The following is a 19461-nucleotide window of genomic DNA, read 5'->3' as shown; positions in this document are numbered from 1 at the left end:
AAACAAAACTCGCCTGCCAAATTTTTGATGGCAGATTGCAGTAGCCACTTGGTACTATCAAGTCAGCCCAACTTGGCACTGGTGCCACCATGGGTCTGGTCACTATCCTGCCTATCGTAGCTTTTCAGGAGCCAGCCGGTCACTCCCAGCCATAGGCCCCCAGACACAAAGCTCTGCCCGTTTCACTGGCAAACAAAAGTAAGCTGCCCCGCTTCTGGATGGCAGATTGCAGGAACCACTTGGTAGTATTAAACCAGGCCAACTTGGCACTGGTGCCACCTTGGGTCTGGGAACAATGCTGCGTATCGTGGGTTCTAAGGAGCCAGCCGGCCACACCCAGCCACAGGCCCCCAAACACAAACAACGGCGCTTTTCCCTGGAAAACAAAACTGGCCTGCCAACATTTTGATGGCAGATTGCAGGAGCCACTTGGTACTATCAAATCAGCCCAACTTGGCACTGGTGCCACCATGGGTCTGGTCACCATCCTGCCTATCGTAGCTTTTCAGGAGCCAGCCGGTCACTCCCAGCCATAGGCCCCCAGACACAAAGCTCTGCCCGTTTCCCTGGCGAACAAAAGTAAGCTGCCCCGCTTCTGGATGGCAGATTGCAGGAACCACTTGGTAGTATCAAACCAGCTTGACTTGGCAGTGGTGCCACCTTGGGTCTGGGAACCATGCTGTGTATCGTGGATTCTAAGGAGCCAGCCGGCCACTCCCAGCCACAGGCCACCAAACACAAACAATGGTGCTTTTCCCTGGAAAACAAAACTCGCCTGCCAACATTTTGATGGCAGATTGCAGGAGCCACTTGGTACTATCAAACCAGCCCAACTTGGCACTGGTGCCACCATGGGTCTGGTCACCATCCTGGCTATCGTAGCTTCTCAGGAGACAGCCGGTCACTCCCAGCCATATGCCCCGAGACACAAACCTCGGCCCGTTTCCCTAGCAAACAAAAGGAAGCTACCCCGCTTCTGGATGGCAGATTGCAGGAGCCACTTTGCACCATCAAACCAGCCCGACTTGGCACTGGTGCCACCTTGGCTCTGGGAACCATGCTGCGTATCATGGATTCTAAGGAGCCAGCTGGCCACTCCCAGCCACATGCCGCCAAACACAAACAACGGCGCTTTTCCCTGGAAAACAAAACTCGCCTGCCAACTTTTTGATGGCAGATTGCAGGAGCCACTTGGTACTATCAAACCAGCCCGTCTTGGCACTGGTGCCACCTTGGCTCTGGGAACCATGGTGCGTAAGGTAGATTCTAAGATGCCAGGGGGCCACTCCCAGCCACAGGCCCCCAAACACAAACAACAGCGCTTTTCCCTGGAAAACAAAACTGGCCTGCCAAATCTTTGATGGCAGATTGCAGGAGCCACTTGGTACTATCAAACCAGCCCGTCTTGGCACTGGTGCCACCATGGGTCTGGTCACCATCCTGCCTATCGTAGCTTTTCAGGAGCCAGCCGGTCACTCCCTGCCATAGGCCCCCAGACACAAACCTCGGCTTGTTTCCCTGGCAAACAAAAGTAAGCTACCCCGCTTCTGGATGGCAGATTGCAGGAATCATTTTGCACCATCAAACTAGCCCGACTTATGACTGGTGCCACCTTGGATCTGGGAACCATGCTGCGTATCGTGGATTCTAATTAGCCAGGCGGCCACTCCCAGCCACAGGCCCCCAAACACAAATAACGGCGTTTTTAATCCTGGAAAACAAAACTCGCCTGCCAACATTTTGATGGCAGATTGCAGGATCCACTTGGTACTATCAAACCAGCCCAAGTTGGCACTGGTTCCACCATGGGTCTGGTCACCATCCTGCCTATCGTAGCTTTTCAGGAGCCAGCCGGTCAGTCCCAGCCATAGACCCCCACACACAAACCTCGGCCCGTTTCCCTGGGAAACAAAAGTAAGCTGCCCCGCTTCTGGATGGCAGATTGCAGGAGCCACTTGGTGCTATCAAACCAGCCCGACTTGGCACTGGTGCCACTTTGGCTCTGGGAACCATCCTGCGTAACGTAGATTGTGAGACGACCGGCGGCCACTCCCAGCCACAGGGCTCCAAACAAAATCAATGGCGATTTTCCCGGGAAAATAAAACTCGCCTGCCAAATATTTGATGGCAGATTGCAGGAGCCACTTGGTACTATCAAACCAGCCCAACTTGGCACTGGTGCCACCATGGGTCTGGTCACAATCCTGCCTATCGGAGCTTTTCAGGAGCCAGCCGGTCACTCCCAGCCATAGACCCCCAGACACAAACCTCGGCCCTTTTCCCTGGCAAACAAAAGTAAGCTGCCCCGCTTCTGGATGGCAGATTGCAGGAACCACTTGGTACTATCAAACCAGCCCGACATGGCACTGGTGCCACCTTGGGTCTGGGAACCATCCTGCGTATCGTGGATTCTAAGCAGCCACCCGGCCACTGCCGCCACATGCCGTCAAACACAAACAACGGCGCTTTTCCCTAGAAAACAAAACTCGCCTGCCAACATTTTGATGGCAGATTGCAGGAGCCACTTGGTACTATCAAACCAGCCCTTCTTTGCACTGGTGCCACCTTGGAACTGGGAACCATGCTGCGTAACGTAGATTCTAATACGCCAGGGGGCCACTCGCAGCCACAGGCCCCCAAACACAATCAACGGCGCTTTTCCCTGGAAAACAAAACTCGCCTGCCAAATTTTTTATGGCAAATTGCAGGAGCCACTTGGTACTATCAAATCAGCCCAACTTGGCACTGGTGCCACCATTGGTCTGGTCACCATCCTGCCTATCGTAGCTTTTCAGGAGCCAGCCGGTCACTCCCAGCCATAGGCCCCCAGACACAAACCTCGGCCCGTTTCCCTGGCAAACAAAAGTCAGCTGCCCCGCTTCTGGATGGCAGATTGCAGGAGCCACTTTGCACCATCAAACCAGCCCGTCTTGGCACTGGTGCCACCTCAGGTCTAGGAACCATGCTGCGTATCGTGGATTCTAATTAGCCAGCCGGCCACTCCCAGCCCCAGGCCCCTAAACAGAAACAACGGCGCTTTTCCCTGGAAAACAAAACTGGCCTGCCAAATTTTTGATCGAAGATTGCAGGAGCCACTTGGTACTATCAAACCAGCCCGTCTTGGCACTGGTGCCACCATGGGTCTGGTCACCATCCTGCCTATCGTAGCTTTTCAGGAGCCAGCCAGTCACTCCCAGCCATAGGCTCCCAGACAAAAATTTCGGCCCATTTCCCTGGCAAACAAAAGTAAGCTGCCCCGCTTCTGGATGGCAGATTGCAGGAGCCACTTTGCACCATCAAACCAGCCCGACTTGGCACTGGTGCCACCTTGGCTCTGGGAACCATCCTGCGTATCGTGGATTCTAAGGAGCCAGCTGGCCACTCCCAGCCACAGGCCCCCAAACACAAACAACGGCGCTTTTCCCTGGAAAACAAAACTCGCCTGCTAACTTTTTGATGGCAGATTGCAGGAGCCACTTTGCAACATAAAACCAGCCCGACTTGGCACTGGTTCCACCTTGGATCTGGGAACCATCCTGCCTATCGTGGATTTTCAGGGGCCAGCCGGCCACTCTCAGCCATGTACCCCCAAACAAAAACCACGGTCCTTTCCTCTGGCAAACAAAACTCAACTGCCCTTCTACTGGATGGCAAATTGCAGGAGCCACTTGCTACTACAAAACCAGCCCGACTCGGCACTGGTGCCACCTTGGCTCTGGGAACCATGCTGCGTATCGTGGATTCTAAGGAGCCAGCCGGCCACTCCCAGCCACAGGCCCCCAAAATATACCAAAGACCTTTTCTCTTGCAAACAAAAATCGGCTGCCCCGCTTCTGGATGGCAGATTGCAGGAGCCACTTTGCACCATCAAACCAGCCCGACTTGGCACTGGTGCCACCTTGGGTCTGGGAACCATCCTGCGTTTTGTGGATTCTAAGGAGCCAGCCGGCCACTCCCAGCCACAGGCCCCCAAACACAAACAACGGCGCTTTTCCCTGGAAAACAAAATTCGCCTGCCAACTTTTTGATGGCAGATTGCAGGAGCCACTTGGTACTATTAAACCAGCCCAACTTGGCACTGGTGCCACCATGGGTCTGGTCACCATCCTGCCTATCGTAGCTTTTCAGGAGCCAGCCGGTCACTCCCAGCCATAGCCCCCAGACACAAACCTCGGCCCGTTTCCCTGGCAAACAAAAGTAAGCTACCGCGCTTCTGGATGGCAGATTGCAGGACGCACTTGGTACTATCAAACCAGCCCAACTTGGCACTGGTGCCACCTTGGGTCTGGGAACCATGCTGCGTATCGTGGATTCAATGGAGCCAGCCGGCCACTCCCAGCCACTGGCCCCCAAACAAAATCAATGGCGCTTTTCCCTGGAAAACAAAACTCGCCTGCCAAATTTTTGACGGCAGATTGCAGGAGCCACTTGGTACTATCAAACCAGCCCAACTTGGCACTGCTGCCACCATGGGTCTGGTCATCATCCTGCCTATCGTAGCTTTTCAGGAGCCAGCCGGTCACTCCCAGCCATATGCCCCCAGCCACAAACCTCGGCCCGTTTCCCTGGCAAACAAAAGTAAGGTACCCCGCTTCTGGATGGCAGATTGCAGGAGCCACTTTGCACCATCAAACTAGCCCGACATGGCACTGGTGCCACCTCTGGTCTGGGAACCATCCTGCGTATCGTGGATTCTAATTAGCCAGCCGGCTACTCCCAGCCTCAGGCCCCCAAACACAAACAAAGGCGCTTTTCCCTGGAAAAAAAATTAAGATACCCCTCTTCAGGATGGCAGATTGCAGGAGCCACTTGGTACTATCAAACCAGCCCAACTTCGCACTGCTGCCACCATGGGTCTGGTCACCATCCTGCCTATCGTAGCTTTTCAGGAGCCAGCCGGTCACTCCCAGCCATAGGCCCCCAGACACAAACCTCGGCCCGTTTCCCTGGCAAACAAAAGTAAGCTGACCCAATTCTGGATGGCAGATTGCAGGAAACACTTGGAAGTATCAAACCAGCCCAACTTGTCACTGGTGCCACCTCTTGTATGGGAACCATCCTGCGTATCGTGGATTCTAAGGATCCAGCCGGCCACTCTTAGCCACAGGCCCCCAAACACAAACAACGTCGCTTTTCCCTGGAAAACAAAACTCGCCTGCCAACTTTTTGATGGCAGATTGCAGGAGCCACTTGGTACTATCAAACCAGCCCGACTTGGCACTGGTGCCACCACTGGTCTGGAAAACATCCTGCGTATCGTGGATTCTAATTAGCCAGCGGGCCACTCCCAGCCACAGGACCCCAGACACAAAACTCTGCCCGTTTCCCTGGCAAGCAAAAGTAAGCTGCCCCGCTTCTGGATGGCAGATTGCAGGAGCTATTTAGTACTATCAAACCAGCCCGACTTGGCACTTGTGCCACCTTGCTCTGGGAACCCTCCTGCCTATTGTGGATTTTCAGGGGTCAGCCGGCCAATCTCCGCCATATGCCCTCAAACACAAACCACGGCCCTTTTCTCTGGCAAACAAAACTCAGCTGCCCTGCTTCTGGATGGCAGATTGCAGGAGCCACTTGGTACTATCAAATCAGCCCAACTTGGCACTGGTGCCACCATGGGTCTGGTAACCATCCTGCCTATCGTAGCTTTTCAGGAGCCAGCCGGTCACTCCCAGCCATAGGCCGCCAGACACAAAGCTCGGCCCGTTTCCCTGGCAAACAAAAGTAAGCTACCGCGCTTCTGGATGGCAGATTGCAGGAGCCACTTTGCACCATCAAACTAGCCCGACTTGGCACTGGTGCCACCTCTGGTCTGGGAACCATCCTGCGTATCGTGGATTCTAATTAGCCAGCCGGCCACTCCCAGCCACAGGACCCCAAACACAAACAACGGCGCTTTTCCCTGGAAAACTAAACTCGCCTGCCAACTTTTTGTGAGCAGATTGCAGGAGCCACTTGGTACTATCAAATCAGCCCAACTTGGCACTGGTGCCACCATGGGTCTGGTCACCATCCTGCCTATCGTAGCTTTTCAGGAGCCAGCCGGTCAGTCCCAGCCATAGGCCTCGAGATACAAACATCGGCACGTTTCCTTGGCAAACACAAGTAAGCTACCCCGCTTCTGGATGGCAGATTGCAGGAACTACTTTGCACCATCAAACCAGCCCGACTTGGCACTGGTGCCACCTTGGCTCTGGGAACGATGCTGCGTATCGTGGATTCTAAGGAGCCAGCCGGCCACTCCCAGCCACATGCCGCCAAACACAAACAACGGCGCTTTTCCCTGGAAAACAAAACTCGTCTGCCAAGTTTTTGATGGCAGATTGCAGGAGCCACTTGGTACTATCAAACCAGCCCAACTTGGCACTGGTGCCACCATGGGTCTGGTAACCATCCTGCCTATCGTAGCTTTTCAGGAGCCAGGCGGTCACTCCCAGCCTTAGGCCCACAGACACAAACCTCGGCCCGTTTCCCTTGCAAACAAAAGTAAGCTACTTCGCTTCTGGATGGCAGATTGCAGGAGCCACTTTGCACCATCAAACTAGACCGAATTGGCACTGGTGCCTCCTTGGGTCTGGGAACCATCCTGCGTATCGTGGATTCTAATTAGCCAGCCGGCCACTCCCAGCCACAGGCCCCCAAACACAAACAACGGCGCTTTTCCCTGGAAAACAAAACTCGCCTGCCAACATTTGATGGCAGATTGCAGGAGCCACTTGGTACAATCAAATCAGCCCAACTTGGCACTGGTGCCACCATGGGTCTGGTCACCATCCTGCCTAGCATAGCTTTTCAGGAGCCAGCCGGTCACTCCCAGCCATAGGCATCGACACACAAACCTCGGCCCGTTTCCTTGGCAAACACAAGTAAGCTACCCCGCTTCTGGATGGCAGATTGCAGGAACTACTTTGCACCATCAAACCAGCCCGACTTGGCACTGGTGCCACCTTGGCTCTGGGAACCATGCTGCGTATCGTGGATTCTAAGGAGCCAGCTGGCCACTCCCTGCCCCATGTCGCCAAACACAAACAACGGCGCTTTTCCCTGGAAAACAAAACTGGCCTGCCAACGTTTTGATGGTAGATTGCAGGAGCCACTTGGTACTATCAAACCAGCCCAACTTGGCACTGGTGCCACAATGGGTCTGGTAACCATCCTGCCTATCGTAGCTTTTCAGGAGCCAGCCAGTCACTCCCAGCCATAGACCCCCAGACACAATCCTCGGCTCGTTACCCTGGCAAACAAAAGTAAGCTGCCCCGCTTCTGGATGGCAGATTGCAGGAGCCACTTGGTACTATCAAACCAGCCCGACTTGGCACTGGTGCCACCTTGGGTCTGGGAACCATCCTGCTTAACGATGATTCTAAGACGCAATGGGGCCACTCCCAGCCACAGGCCCCCAAACACAAACAACGGTGCTTTTCCCTGGAAAACAAAACTCGCCTGCCAAATTTTTGATGGCAGATTGCAGTAGCCACTTGGTACTATCAAGTCAGCCCAACTTGGCACTGGTGCCACCATGGGTCTGGTCACTATCCTGCCTATCGTAGCTTTTCAGGAGCCAGCCGGTCACTCCCAGCCATAGGCCCCCAGACACAAAGCTCTGCCCGTTTCACTGGCAAACAAAAGTAAGCTGCCCCGCTTCTGGATGGCAGATTGCAGGAACCACTTGGTAGTATTAAACCAGGCCAACTTGGCACTGGTGCCACCTTGGGTCTGGGAACAATGCTGCGTATCGTGGGTTCTAAGGAGCCAGCCGGCCACACCCAGCCACAGGCCCCCAAACACAAACAACGGCGCTTTTCCCTGGAAAACAAAACTGGCCTGCCAACATTTTGATGGCAGATTGCAGGAGCCACTTGGTACTATCAAATCAGCCCAACTTGGCACTGGTGCCACCATGGGTCTGGTCACCATCCTGCCTATCGTAGCTTTTCAGGAGCCAGCCGGTCACTCCCAGCCATAGGCCCCCAGACACAAAGCTCTGCCCGTTTCCCTGGCAAAAAAAAGTAAGCTGCCCCGCTTCTGGATGGCAGATTGCAGGAACCACTTGGTAGTATCAAACCAGCTTGACTTGGCAGTGGTGCCACCTTGGGTCTGGGAACCATGCTGTGTATCGTGGATTCTAAGGAGCCAGCCGGCCACTCCCAGCCACAGGCCACCAAACACAAACAACGGCGCTTTTCCCTGGAAAACAAAACTCGCCTGCCAACATTTTGATGGCAGATTGCAGGAGCCACTTGGTACTATCAAACCAGCCCGACTTGGCTCTGGTGCCACCATGGGTCTGGTCACCATCCTGGCTATCGTAGCTTTTCAGGAGCCAGCCGGTCACTCCCAGCCATATGCCCCGAGACACAAACCTTGGCCCGTTTCCCTAGCAAACAAAAGGAAGCTACCCCGCTTCTGGATGGCAGATTGCAGGAGCCACTTTGCACCATCAAACCAGCCCGACTTGGCACTGGTGCCACCTTGGCTCTGGGAACCATGCTGCGTATCATGGATTCTAAGGAGCCAGCTGGCCACTCCCAGCCACATGCCGCCAAACACAAACAACGGCGCTTTTCCCTGGAAAACAAAACTCGCCTGCCAACTTTTTGATGGCAGATTGCAGGAGCCACTTGGTACTATCAAACCAGCCCGTCTTGGCACTGGTGCCACCTTGGCTCTGGGAACCATGGTGCGTAAGGTAGATTCTAAGATGCCAGGGGGCCACTCCCAGCCACAGGCCCCCAAACACAAACAACAGCGCTTTTCCCTGGAAAACAAAACTGGCCTGCCAAATTTTTGATGGCAGATTGCAGGAGCCACTTGGTACTATCAAACCAGCCCGTCTTGGCACTGGTGCCACCATGGGTCTGGTCACCATCCTGCCTATCGTAGCTTTTCAGGAGCCAGCCGGTCACTCCCTGCCATAGGCCCCCAGACACAAAGCTCTGCTTGTTTCCCTGGCGAACAAAAGTAAGCTGCCCCGCTTCTGGATGGCAGATTGCAGGAACCACTTGGTAGTATCAAACCAGCTTGACTTGGCAGTGGTGCCACCTTGGGTCTGGGAACCATGCTGTGTATCGTGGATTCTAAGGAGCCAGCCGGCCACTCCCAGCCACAGGCCACCAAACACAAACAACGGTGCTTTTCCCTGGAAAACAAAACTCGCCTGCCAACATTTTGATGGCAGATTGCAGGAGCCACTTGGTACTATCAAACCAGCCCAACTTGGCACTGGTGCCACCATGGGTCTGGTCACCATCCTGCCTATCGTAGCTTCTCAGGAGACAGCCGGTCACTCCCAGCCATATGCCCCGAGACACAAACCTCGGCCCGTTTCCCTAGCAAACAAAAGGAAGCTACCCCGCTTCTGGATGGCAGATTGCAGGAGCCACTTTGCACCATCAAACCAGCCCGACTTGGCACTGGTGCCACCTTGGCTCTGGGAACCATGCTGCGTATCATGGATTCTAAGGAGCCAGCTGGCCACTCCCAGCCACATGCCGCCAAACACAAACAACGGCGCTTTTCCCTGGAAAACAAAACTCGCCTGCCAACTTTTTGATGGCAGATTGCAGGAGCCACTTGGTACTATCAAACCAGCCCGTCTTGGCACTGGTGCCACCTTGGCTCTGGGAACCATGGTGCGTAAGGTAGATTCTAAGATGCCAGGGGGCCACTCCCAGCCACAGGCCCCCAAACACAAACAACAGCGCTTTTCCCTGGAAAACAAAACTGGCCTGCCAAATTTTTGATGGCAGATTGCAGGAGCCACTTGGTACTATCAAACCAGCCCGTCTTGGCACTGGTGCCACCATGGGTCTGGTCACCATCCTGCCTATCGTAGCTTTTCAGGAGCCAGCCGGTCACTCCCAGCCATAGGCCCCCAGACACAAACCTCGGCTTGTTTCCCTGGCAAACAAAAGTAAGCTACCCCGCTTCTGGATGGCAGATTGCAGGAATCATTTTGCACCATCAAACTAGCCCGACTTATGACTGGTGCCACCTTGGATCTGGGAACCATGCTGCGTATCGTGGATTCTAATTAGCCAGGCGGCCACTCCCAGCCACAGGCCCCCAAACACAAATAACGGCGTTTTTAATCCTGGAAAACAAAACTCGCCTGCCAACATTTTGATGGCAGATTGCAGGATCCACTTGGTACTATCAAACCAGCCCAAGTTGGCACTGGTTCCACCATGGGTCTGGTCACCATCCTGCCTATCGTAGCTTTTCAGGAGCCAGCCTGTCATTCCCAGCCATAGACCCCCACACACAAACCTCGGCCCGTTTCCCTGGGAAACAAAAGTAAGCTGCCCCGCTTCTGGATGGCAGATTGCAGGAGCCACTTGGTGCTATCAAACCAGCCCGACTTGGCACTGGTGCCACTTTGGCTCTGGGAACCATCCTGCGTAACGTAGATTGTGAGACGACCGGCGGCCACTCCCAGCCACAGGCCTCCAAACAAAATCAATGGCGATTTTCCCGGGAAAATAAAACTCGCCTGCCAAATATTTGATGGCAGATTGCAGGAGCCACTTGGTACTATCAAACCAGCCCAACTTGGCACTGGTGCCACCATGGGTCTGGTCACCATCCTGCCTATCGTAGCTTTTCAGGAGCCAGCCGGTCACTCCCAGCCATAGACCCCCAGACACAAACCTCGGCCCTTTTCCCTGGCAAACAAAAGTAAGCTGCCCCGCTTCTGGATGGCAGATTGCAGGAACCACTTGGTACTATCAAACCAGCCCGACATGGCACTGGTGCCACCTTGGGTCTGGGAACCATCCTGCGTATCGTGGATTCTAAGGAGCCAGCCTGCCACTGCAGCCACATGCCGTCAAACACAAACAATGGCGCTTTTCCCTGGAAAACAAAACTCGCCTGCCAACTTTTTGATGGCAGATTGCAGGAGCCACTTGGTACTATCAAACCAGCCCGTCTTTGCACTGGTGCCACCTTGGAACTGGGAACCATGCTGCGTAACGTAGATTCTAAGACGCCAGGGGGCCACTCGCAGCCACAGGCCCCCAAACACAAACAACGGCGCTTTTCCCTGGAAAACAAAACTCGCCTGCCAACTTTTTTATGGCAGATTGCAGGAGCCACTTGGTACTATCAAATCAGCCCAACTTGGCACTGGTGCCACCATTGGTCTGGTCACCATCCTGCCTATCGTAGCTTTTCAGGAGCCAGCCGGTCACTCCCAGCCATAGGCCCCCAGACACAAACCTCGGCCCGTTTCCCTGGCAAACAAAAGTCAGCTGCCCCGCTTCTGGATGGCAGATTGCAGGAGCCACTTTGCACCATCAAACCAGCCCGACTTGGCACTGGTGCCACCTCAGGTCTAGGAACCATGCTGCGTATCGTGGATTCTAATTAGCCAGCCGGCCACTCCCAGCCCCAGGCCCCTAAACAGAAACAACGGCGCTTTTCCCTGGAAAACAAAACTGGCCTGCCAAATTTTTGATCGAAGATTGCAGGAGCCACTTGGTACTATCAAACCAGCCCGTCTTGGCACTGGTGCCACCATGGGTCTGGTCACCATCCTGCCTATCGTAGCTTTTCAGGAGCCAGCCGGTCACTCCCAGCCATAGGCTCCCAGACAAAAATCTCGGACCGTTTCACTGGCAAACAAAAGTAAGCTGCCCCGCTTCTGGATGGCAGATTGCAGGAGCCACTTGGTACTATCAAACCAGCCCGACTTGGCACTGGTGCCACCTTGGGTCTGGGAACCATCCTGCTTAACGATGATTCTAAGACGCAATGGGGCCACTCCCAGCCACAGGCCCCCAAACACAAACAACGGTGCTTTTCCCTGGAAAACAAAACTCGCCTGCCAAATTTTTGATGGCAGATTGCAGTAGCCACTTGGTACTATCAAGTCAGCCCAACTTGGCACTGGTGCCACCATGGGTCTGGTCACTATCCTGCCTATCGTAGCTTTTCAGGAGCCAGCCGGTCACTCCCAGCCATAGGCCCCCAGACACAAAGCTCTGCCCGTTTCACTGGCAAACAAAAGTAAGCTGCCCCGCTTCTGGATGGCAGATTGCAGGAACCACTTGGTAGTATTAAACCAGGCCAACTTGGCACTGGTGCCACCTTGGGTCTGGGAACAATGCTGCGTATCGTGGGTTCTAAGGAGCCAGCCGGCCACACCCAGCCACAGGCCCCCAAACACAAACAACGGCGCTTTTCCCTGGAAAACAAAACTGGCCTGCCAACATTTTGATGGCAGATTGCAGGAGCCACTTGGTACTATCAAATCAGCCCAACTTGGCACTGGTGCCACCATGGGTCTGGTCACCATCCTGCCTATCGTAGCTTTTCAGGAGCCAGCCGGTCACTCCCAGCCATAGGCCCCCAGACACAAAGCTCTGCCCGTTTCCCTGGCGAACAAAAGTAAGCTGCCCCGCTTCTGGATGGCAGATTGCAGGAACCACTTGGTAGTATCAAACCAGCTTGACTTGGCAGTGGTGCCACCTTGGGTCTGGGAACCATGCTGTGTATCGTGGATTCTAAGGAGCCAGCCGGCCACTCCCAGCCACAGGCCACCAAACACAAACAATGGTGCTTTTCCCTGGAAAACAAAACTCGCCTGCCAACATTTTGATGGCAGATTGCAGGAGCCACTTGGTACTATCAAACCAGCCCAACTTGGCACTGGTGCCACCATGGGTCTGGTCACCATCCTGGCTATCGTAGCTTCTCAGGAGACAGCCGGTCACTCCCAGCCATATGCCCCGAGACACAAACCTCAGCCCGTTTCCCTAGCAAACAAAAGGAAGCTACCCCGCTTCTGGATGGCAGATTGCAGGAGCCACTTTGCACCATCAAACCAGCCCGACTTGGCACTGGTGCCACCTTGGCTCTGGGAACCATGCTGCGTATCATGGATTCTAAGGAGCCAGCTGGCCACTCCCAGCCACATGCCGCCAAACACAAACAACGGCGCTTTTCCCTGGAAAACAAAACTCGCCTGCCAGCTTTTTGATGGCAGATTGCAGGAGCCACTTGGTACTATCAAACCAGCCCGTCTTGGCACTGGTGCCACCTTGGCTCTGGGAACCATGGTGCGTAAGGTAGATTCTAAGATGCCAGGGGGCCACTCCCAGCCACAGGCCCCCAAACACAAACAACAGCGCTTTTCCCTGGAAAACAAAACTGGCCTGCCAAATCTTTGATGGCAGATTGCAGGAGCCGCTTGGTACTATCAAACCAGCCCGTCTTGGCACTGGTGCCACCATGGGTCTGGTCACCATCCTGCCTATCGTAGCTTTTCAGGAGCCAGCCGGTCACTCCCTGCCATAGGCCCCCAGACACAAACCTCGGCTTGTTTCCCTGGCAAACAAAAGTAAGCTACCCCGCTTCTGGATGGCAGATTGCAGGAATCATTTTGCACCATCAAACTAGCCCGACTTATGACTGGTGCCACCTTGGATCTGGGAACCATGCTGCGTATCGTGGATTCTAATTAGCCAGGCGGCCACTCCCAGCCACAGGCCCCAAAACACAAATAACGGCGTTTTTAATCCTGGAAAACAAAACTCGCCTGCCAACATTTTGATGGCAGATTGCAGGATCCACTTGGTACTATCAAACCAGCCCAAGTTGGCACTGGTTCCACCATGGGTCTGGTCACCATCCTGCCTATCGTAGCTTTTCAGGAGCCAGCCGGTCAGTCCCAGCCATAGACCCCCACACACAAACCTCGGCCCGTTTCCCTGGGAAACAAAAGTAAGCTGCCCCGCTTCTGGATGGCAGATTGCAGGAGCCACTTGGTGCTATCAAACCAGCCCGACTTGGCACTGGTGCCACTTTGGCTCTGGGAACCATCCTGCGTAACGTAGACTGTGAGACGACCGGCGGCCACTCTCAGCCACAGGCCTCCAAACAAAATCAATGGCGATTTTCCCGGGAAAATAAAACTCGCCTGCCAAATATTTGATGGCAGATTGCAGGAGCCACTTGGTACTATCAAACCAGCCCAACTTGGCACTGGTGCCACCATGGGTCTGGTCACAATCCTGCCTATCGGAGCTTTTCAGGAGCCAGCCGGTCACTCCCAGCCATAGACCCCCAGACACAAACCTCGGCCCTTTTCCCTGGCAAACAAAAGTAAGCTGCCCCGCTTCTGGATGGCAGATTGCAGGAACCACTTGGTACTATCAAACCAGCCCGACATGGCACTGGTGCCACCTTGGGTCTGGGAACCATCCTGCGTATCGTGGATTCTAAGCAGCCACCCGGCCACTGCAGCCACATGCCGTCAAACACAAACAACGGCGCTTTTCCCTAGAAAACAAAACTCGCCTGCCAACATTTTGATGGCAGATTGCAGGAGCCACTTGGTACTATCAAACCAGCCCTTCTTTGCACTGGTGCCACCTTGGAACTGGGAACCATGCTGCGTAACGTAGATTCTAATACGCCAGGGGGCCACTCGCAGCCACAGGCCCCCAAACACAATCAACGGCGCTTTTCCCTGGAAAACAAAACTCGCCTGCCAACTTTTTTATGGCAAATTGCAGGAGCCACTTGGTACTATCAAATCAGCCCAACTTGGCACTGGTGCCACCATTGGTCTGGTCACCATCCTGCCTATCGTAGCTTTTCAGGAGCCAGCCGGTCACTCCCAGCCATAGGCCCCCAGACACAAACCTCGGCCCGTTTCCCTGGCAAAAAAAAGTCAGCTGCCCCGCTTCTGGATGGCAGATTGCAGGAGCCACTTTGCACCATCAAACCAGCCCGTCTTGGCACTGGTGCCACCTCAGGTCTAGGAACCATGCTGCGTATCGTGGATTCTAATTAGCCAGCCGGCCACTCCCAGCCCCAGGCCCCTAAACAGAAACAACGGCGCTTTTCCCTGGAAAACAAAACTGGCCTGCCAAATTTTTGATCGAAGATTGCAGGAGCCACTTGGTACTATCAAACCAGCCCGTCTTGGCACTGGTGCCACCATGGGTCTGGTCACCATCCTGCCTATCGTAGCTTTTCAGGAGCCAGCCAGTCACTCCCAGCCATAGGCTCCCAGACAAAAATCTCGGACCGTTTCCCTGGCAAACAAAAGTAAGCTGCCCCGCTTCTGGATGGCAGATTGCAGGAGCCACTTTGCACCATCAAACCAGCCCGACTTGGCACTGGTGCCACCTTGGCTCTAGGAACCATCCTGCGTATCGTGGATTCTAAGGAGCCAGCTGGCCACTCCCAGCCACAGGCCCCCAAACACAAACAACGGCGCTTTTCCCTGGAAAACAAAACTCGCCTGCTAACTTTTTGATGGCAGATTGCAGGAGCCACTTTGCAACATAAAACCAGCCCGACTTGGCACTGGTTCCACCTTGGATCTGGGAACCATCCTGCCTATCGTGGATTTTCAGGGGCCAGCCGGCCACTCTCAGCCATGTACCCCCAAACAAAAACCACGGTCCTTTCCTCTGGCAAACAAAACTCAACTGCCCTTCTACTGGATGGCAAATTGCAGGAGCCACTTGCTACTACAAAACCAGCCCGACTCGGCACTGGTGCCACCTTGGCTCTGGGAACCATGCTGCGTATCGTGGATTCTAAGGAGCCAGCCGGCCACTCCCAGCCACAGGCCCCCAAAATATACCAAAGACCTTTTCTCTTGCAAACAAAAATCGGCTGCCCCGCTTCTGGATGGCAGATTGCAGGAGCCACTTTGCACCATCAAACCAGCCCGACTTGGCACTGGTGCCACCTTGGGTCTGGGAACCATCCTGCGTTTTGTGGATTCTAAGGAGCCAGCCGGCCACTCCCAGCCACAGGCCCCCAAACACAAACAACGGCGCTTTTCCCTGGAAAACAAAATTCGCCTGCCAACTTTTTGATGGCAGATTGCAGGAGCCACTTGGTACTATTAAACCAGCCCAACTTGGCACTGGTGCCACCATGGGTCTGGTCACCATCCTGCCTATCGTAGCTTTTCAGGAGCCAGCCGGTCACTCCCAGCCATAGCCCCCAGACACAAACCTCGGCCCGTTTCCCTGGCAAACAAAAGTAAGCTACCGCGCTTCTGGATGGCAGATTGCAGGACGCACTTGGTACTATCAAACCAGCCCAACTTGGCACTGGTGCCACCTTGGGTCTGGGAACCATGCTGCGTATCGTGGATTCAATGGAGCCAGCCGGCCACTCCCAGCCACTGGCCCCGAAACAAAATCAATGGCGCTTTTCCCTGGAAAACAAAACTCGCCTGCCAAATTTTTGACGGCAGATTGCAGGAGCCACTTGGTACTATCAAACCAGCCCAACTTGGCACTGCTGCCACCATGGGTCTGGTCATCATCCTGCCTATCGTAGATTTTCAGGAGCCAGCCGGTCACTCCCAGCCATATGCCCCCAGCCACAAACCTCGGCCCGTTTCCCTGGCAAACAAAAGTAAGCTACCCCGCTTCTGGATGGCAGATTGCAGGAGCCACTTTGCACCATCAAACTAGCCCGACATGGCACTGGTGCCACCTCTGGTCTGGGAACCATCCTGCGTATCGTGGATTCTAATTAGCCAGCCGGCTACTCCCAGCCTCAGGCCCCCAAACACAAACAAAGGCGCTTTTCCCTGGAAAAAAAATTAAGATACCCCTCTTCAGGATGGCAGATTGCAGGAGCCACTTGCTACTATCAAACCAGCCCAACTTCGCACTGCTGCCACCATGGGTCTGGTCACCATCCTGCCTATCGTAGCTTTTCAGGAGCCAGCCGGTCACTCCCAGCCATAGGCCCCCAGACACAAACCTCGGCCCGTTTCCCTGGCAAACAAAAGTAAGCTGACCCAATTCTGGATGGCAGATTGCAGGAAACACTTGGTAGTATCAAACCAGCCCAACTTGTCACTGGTGCCACCTCTTGTCTGGGAACCATCCTGCGTATCGTGGATTCTAAGGATCCAGCCGGCCACTCTTAGCCACAGGCCCCCAAACACAAACAACGTCGCTTTTCCCTGGAAAACAAAACTCGCCTGCCAACTTTTTGATGGCAGATTGCAGGAGCCACTTGGTACTATCAAACCAGCCCGACTTGGCACTGGTGCCACCACTGGTCTGGAAAACATCCTGCGTATCGTGGATTCTAATTAGCCAGCGGGCCACTCCCAGCCACAGGACCCCAGACACAAAACTCTGCCCGTTTCCCTGGCAAGCAAAAGTAAGCTGCCCCGCTTCTGGATGGCAGATTGCAGGAGCTATTTAGTACTATCAAACCAGCCCGACTTGGCACTTGTGCCACCTTGCTCTGGGAACCCTCCTGCCTATTGTGGATTTTCAGGGGTCAGCCGGCCAATCTCCGCCATATGCCCTCAAACACAAACCACGGCCCTTTTCTCTGGCAAACAAAACTCAGCTGCCCTGCTTCTGGATGGCAGATTGCAGGAGCCACTTGGTACTATCAAATCAGCCCAACTTGGCACTGGTGCCACCATGGGTCTGGTAATCATCCTGCCTACTGTAGATTTTCAGGAGCCAGCCGGTCACTCCCAGCCATAGGCCGCCAGACACAAAGCTCGGCCCGTTTCCCTGGCAAACAAAAGTAAGCTACCGCGCTTCTGGATGGCAGATTGCAGGAGCCACTTTGCACCATCAAACTAGCCCGACTTGGCACTGGTGCCACCTCTGGTCTGGGAACCATCCTGCGTATCGTGGATTCTAATTAGCCAGCCGGCCACTCCCAGCCACAGGACCCCAAACACAAACAACGGCGCTTTTCCCTGGAAAACTAAACTCGCCTGCCAACTTTTTGTGAGCAGATTGCAGGAGCCACTTGGTACTATCAAATCAGCCCAACTTGGCACTGGTGCCACCATGGGTCTGGTCACCATCCTGCCTAGCATAGCTTTTCAGGAGCCAGCCGGTCAGTCCCAGCCATAGGCCTCGAGATACAAACATCGGCACGTTTCCTTGGCAAACACAAGTAAGCTACCCCGCTTCTGGATGGCAGATTGCAGGAACTACTTTGCACCATCAAACCAGCCCGACTTGGCACTGGTGCCACCTTGGCTCTGGGAACGATGCTGCGTATCGTGGATTCTAAGGAGCCAGCCGGCCACTCCCAGCCACATGCCGCCAAACACAAACAACGGCGCTTTTCCCTGGAAAACAAAACTCGTCTGCCAAGTTTTTGATGGCAGATTGCAGGAGCCACTTGGTACTATCAAACCAGCCCAACTTGGCACTGGTGCCACCATGGGTCTGGTAACCATCCTGCCTATCGTAGCTTTTCAGGAGCCAGGCGGTCACTCCCAGCCTTAGGCCCACAGACACAAACCTCGGCCCGTTTCCCTTGCAAACAAAAGTAAGCTACTTCGCTTCCGGATGGCAGATTGCAGGAGCCACTTTGCACCATCAAACTAGACCGAATTGGCACTGGTGCCTCCTTGGGTCTGGGAACCATCCTGCGTATCGTGGATTCTAATTAGCCAGCCGGCCACTCCCAGCCACAGGCCCCCAAACACAAACAACGGCGCTTTTCCCTGGAAAATAAAACTCGCCTGCCAACATTTGATGGCAGATTGCAGGAGCCACTTGGTACAATCAAATCAGCCCAACTTGGCACTGGTGCCACCATGGGTCTGGTCACCATCCTGCCTAGCATAGCTTTTCAGGAGCCAGCCGGTCACTCCCAGCCATAGGCATCGACACACAAACCTCGGCCCGTTTCCTTGGCAAACACAAGTAAGCTACCCCGCTTCTGGATGGCAGATTGCAGGAACTACTTTGCACCATCAAACCAGCCCGACTTGGCACTGGTGCCACCTTGGCTCTGGGAACCATGCTGCGTATCGTGGATTCTAAGGAGCCAGCTGGCCACTCCCTGCCCCATGTCGCCAAACACAAACAACGGCGCTTTTCCCTGGAAAACAAAACTGGCCTGCCAACGTTTTGATGGTAGATTGCAGGAGCCACTTGGTACTATCAAACCAGCCCAACTTGGCACTGGTGCCACAATGGGTCTGGTAACCATCCTGCCTATCGTAGCTTTTCAGGAGCCAGCCAGTCACTCCCAGCCATAGACCCCCAGACACAATCCTCGGCTCGTTACCCTGGCAAACAAAAGTAAGCTGCCCCGCTTCTGGATGGCAGATTGCAGGAGCCACTTGGTACTATCAAACCAGCCCGACTTGGCACTGGTGCCACCTTGGGTCTGGGAACCATCCTGCTTAACGATGATTCTAAGACGCAATGGGGCCACTCCCAGCCACAGGCCCCCAAACACAAACAACGGTGCTTTTCCCTGGAAAACAAAACTCGCCTGCCAAATTTTTGATGGCAGATTGCAGTAGCCACTTGGTACTATCAAGTCAGCCCAACTTGGCACTGGTGCCACCATGGGTCTGGTCACTATCCTGCCTATCGTAGCTTTTCAGGAGCCAGCCGGTCACTCCCAGCCATAGGCCCCCAGACACAAAGCTCTGCCCGTTTCACTGGCAAACAAAAGTAAGCTGCCCCGCTTCTGGATGGCAGA

Source organism: Melospiza georgiana, chromosome 4 (genome assembly GCF_028018845.1).
Source record: "Melospiza georgiana isolate bMelGeo1 chromosome 4, bMelGeo1.pri, whole genome shotgun sequence".
Classification (NCBI taxonomy): domain Eukaryota; kingdom Metazoa; phylum Chordata; class Aves; order Passeriformes; family Passerellidae; genus Melospiza; species Melospiza georgiana.
The sequence above is the reverse complement of the archived record's forward strand: the minus strand, read 5'-3'. Positions refer to the sequence as shown.